The following is a 4,621-nucleotide window of genomic DNA, read 5'->3' on the forward strand; positions in this document are numbered from 1 at the left end:
GCAGCCCCTCGCTGCCCGGAGGCGGCCGTGCACGTCCTGCTTGGCCAATGGGCGCCGAGCGAGCTGCGGCAGCGCCGCTGTTGTACCGCCCCTTGGCGGCGGGAGGCAAGCAAGACAATCGCGGTCCGTTTTCCTCCTTCCTTCCCGCTCTATTCAATGCGTGCTAGTATGGCATTGGGTGGGGAGACAGGCATCCTGTCGCTGGCCCATTGCTGCGGGCTGGGGAAAAAGGTGGTCTGATCCCGAAAAGGATCAGAACTGCACTTGCAGCCCTAATTAAGGTGCCAGACTAACAGAGGAGCCCCCACTTAACCTTCCTGGTGCAATGGAGCTGGTCCCTGCTTCACCTCAGGCTGCCCAGGCCTCTGCCTTCCTATACCTCAGTATTCCTACACCTCAGTCTTCCTAACACGTTGTTTTGGAAGACAGGACAGGGCAGGATGTAGCAAAGTGGGGTATGAGGATGAATTCTGCAAGGCCAAGAAGATGACAGCTAATTGTGAAGTTTGGGCTCCCAGTTTCCTCAGAATCAAGGAAAGACTGATTCCTTCTCTTTTTCACAGTGTACATCCATTGGAAACAGAATCACAGAATGGTGAGGGTTGGAATGGGCATCTGCAGATCCTCTAGTCCAACCCTTCTGCTAAAGCAGATTCACCTAGGGCAAGTTGCCTAGCAGCATGTTCCGGTGGGTTTGGAATCTGTCCAGAGGAGGACAACACAACCTGTCTGAACATCCTGGTCCAGTGCTCCATCACCCTCAAAGTAAAGAAGTTCTTCCATATATTTAGGTGCAGCTTCCAACGTTCAGCTTTGTGCCTATTGCCCCTTCTCTAGTCACTGGGCACCACTGAAAAGAATCTGTCCCAATCCTCCTGACACTCATTTTAGACATAACATATGCAACATGACTTTGAGCTTATTTTCCCCTCTCCTTGTTGGCCCTGCAATGGGGTGAGACTGTGATGCTGGTGAGGGCTGGTGTCCTACCAAATCAAGATAACCCCAGACTTTTGAGTCCTTTGGAGTAGTGGGAGATTGCAGACTCACTCTGACTGAATGAGATGGGAGTCATTTATTTCACAGTCTGCATATGATATTTGCCAGGTCTCTGTTATGATCCTGGCAATAACCCTGTTAAAGAAGGCACATAAAACCATGGAAATAGAGGCAACCATCAATAAACACAAAGTAAAGTTTATTTTGACAGGATAGTTTAATGTCAAACAGCAAATAATTGAATGCTCCATATAGCTCACATAAAGAAATCTTCATCAAATCCTAGTGGCAGCAGCAATACAAACCCCCACATTTATAGTGCACTCAGAATTTGAATGATCTTTAAGAGCCATCAGGGTTTTTCAGGTTTAGGAGCCAGTATCGCTGCTAAGAAGAGAAGAAATAATTATTACAGCTGAATCGTGAGAGTTTTGGGAAATGGAATACATTGTGAAGATAGCTATGTCCCTGTAATATGATGAGCTGCCACTGACCCTTATTTAGTTGGAGCTATACTGGAGTTTGAAGTAGATTTAGTAATTCAGTTGGCAGAGAGCAGGGTGGTATTTAAACCCAGCACTGTGTTTTCTTTGTGTTGTATCGCAGTTTTCTCTGATTCCTTTAGAAATCAGTGGTAGCTAGTGCAGCTACTGTCCTTGGGCATTCAGCATTTCCAATTACTTACCAAGTGCACCTTAATTTTTGGAGGAAAAAAAATAGGAACAATAATATGAGACTCTCTTGAGTTTGGAAACACAGTTGTAGTAAAAAAAAAAAATGGGAAGAAAGAAAACTTATGCTCATTTCAAGCATCCCTATGGACTTTTCAAGCATGCTTGTTACCATTTTACTATGCCATCACTCCTGCTAATAGTGAGGTCACTGAGTAATCATGGGTTTGCAAACTATTTGGCTACTGAAGTATTTATTGCTTTATGACATCTGGGCCTGACATGGTCTGGATTGATTGGTTTCTCTGATTATCTAGCTGCAGAAATAATTTTTGTTTTCTAAAACAGTCTCTAAAATCCATAATCTCTCTCGGCCTGAAGTTTACAGACTCCCATATTTTCCATGTAGGTCAGCCAGAGTTTTGCACCAATTATTCAGAGTCTTCTTTCTGACATCAGCAAGAATGGATTTTCTTTTTAGCCTGTAGTGGGCAGGTATATCTCCAGCTTGTACTGGGCACATCAGGTCAGGTGAGTTGAGGTTTCTAATAATTATGGACACTCATACCACACAATAAAGTGGTGCAAGTAAGCATGCAACACCATCTGCAAGGCAAAGCACAACCTCCAACCCCAAAGCAGACAGCATTGTCACTTTAACCTCAAAATACTACAAGCACTATCTATATTTTAACCAGAAAGTTCTTATCTCCAGCATTGCTGTCTACTGTGCTACTATGCAGTTTATTTCCCTGTGGTTAGCTTTAAAAAAGGTGCTAGAAAGTAAAGCTACTATTGTAAAAAGGTCTGATTTCAAGCCCTTCTAGTTGTGCTGCTTTCTACTAAGGCAATCTTTCTAGGCAGTGGATTTACATCAGACTGTCCAGAGAAGTGGTGGAGTCACCATCCCAGGAGGGATTTAAAAGATGTGTAGATGTGGTGCTGAGAAACACTGTTTAGTGGCAGACTTAGCAGTGCTGGGTTAATAGTTGGACTCAATGGTCTTAAAGGTCTTTCCAGTATAAATGATTCTATGATTCTATGATAGTGTTGACATCTTTCTAACTTTGTGGAAGAAAGAAAATCAACAGGACCGCTACTAATTTTACAGTGACAGAATTCCATTGAGAAAAGAGCTGGTATGTGAAAAGAATGAATCAAGTAGTTAATTTCATCCAAAGGTACTGAGAGAAATCACTGTGGATTGAAATGCTGCAGAGCAGTATGACAGCATGACAGTCATTGGGAAAAACTGAAAAGAGATTGGAGTCTGCAAGGGGGGAAAACACAATAATAACAGAAGAATTCAGATCTTTCTAAGAACAAGTCACAACAGGAAGGGCAAAGGCTAAACTATTAGGCCCATAAATAACTACCTATTAAAGCAATGAATCAGATAATTCATGAGAAGCAGCTCTTGAATAAGTCTGGAAAGCATGTTAGGTGTGGATCAAAATGTATCCATCACTGTCTGTAATAATAACTACAGTGTAATTGTACACACCCATATAGGAGTAGGAAAAAAACCCAAAACCCAAAATCCAAAAATTTATTCTCATTACATTCAGGAAAGCTGCAGACAGGCAGAAAAATGTCACCTAGCTGCCAAGCCTAAAGGTCCCAGACAGACTGGAAATGGAGTAGACATTTGCAGGGCCATCCCCAGCACTACAAATCATGGCATGTGACAGTAACTGTCTGAAATATCTTTTTCATCACTGTCTGCAAAGGAGGGGAAGCGTTGGTCAGCTCTGTGTGCTCCAACAGACCTTGGATGATGCTGAAGTCTGATCTTCCAGTATTTACTTTTTTTTTTTTTTCTTTCAGGGTTTGAAACCTTTCTGTGTTGGTGTTTTACTTTTTAAATTCCTCTAATGACTGCTGTCTCAGCAGTCCTACATCTCTACCTGCCTTTCGTATCTCATTTGGCTCTACAACTTTTCTTCCATCTCTGTATCCCAATTTAGCCATTTCCCCAGCAGTTTGAAATGAGCTTGATGCACCTGGGTATCCTGAACTCCTAGGAGAGGAAGAGGATTTAGGAGGTGGGGTTACAGGCAAGACCAAAATACTGCATGAACTCTTGATTTTCATGCTCTTGAGAAGTGCCACCAGCATTGGCTGGGACATACCTACAAGCAACCTGGAAAAAAGGTGAACAGCCAAGGTGATAAAATTTGCTACACATCTGGAATTCTTCAGGATAATCAGCCAAAAGCTGAAAGGAAAATATTAAAGAAGGGTGGATTAATGCTGGCTGGGTGATGGGGTGGCAGATGGGCCCCAGTGTTAATGAATGCAAAGCAATGCACGCAAGCGAAAACAGCGCTAACAAAACACACACAGCGGCAGGCTCTAAGTCAGCTGTTTCCATTAAGGAAGGAGATGCTGCATTCATTTTGGGTAATTCTCTAGAAATGCCTACTCAGTGCTCTGAAGGAGGCTAGGAAGCAAACAGGCTGCTAGGAAGCATTGAATTAAATAAATAACAAAAGAAGGAGAGGAGAAAACGTACTCCCAAATCCAACATGCACCTTTGAGTGGCCATTTACACTCCAGGGCAACTCATCCTCTCCATGAAGCCAACCTGCCATGCCAAAACTTCAAAAAAATCAGATAATTTGACTGATAATTTTAGCTGAAGTAGACCCTGAAAGCATCAAGCATTCAAAATGGTATAGAAAAGGTAAAATAGGGAATTGTCATTTTGCTCCCTGATGGTGATCTCTAAGAAGATGTAATATGAAGTGATGCTGGAGGAAAAAAGCAGCCTATAAATACCTCACTTCTTATAATTCCTCTTGAGATTTGATATCTGGTTTTGCTGGATGTGGACCATTTGTACTGTTACAGATCTCGACTGAGCATGAGCTTTGCTAATATGCTAAAGTGGCATTAGAGGGCAGTGCATAGCAACCTAACTGGAGATCTTGGGGATGGAAATCGTGGTT

Source organism: Melanerpes formicivorus, unplaced genomic scaffold (genome assembly GCF_026170545.1).
Source record: "Melanerpes formicivorus ecotype bairdi unplaced genomic scaffold, bMelFor1.0.p_v2 SCAF_3, whole genome shotgun sequence".
In the NCBI taxonomy this organism is placed as follows: Eukaryota; Metazoa; Chordata; class Aves; order Piciformes; family Picidae; genus Melanerpes; species Melanerpes formicivorus.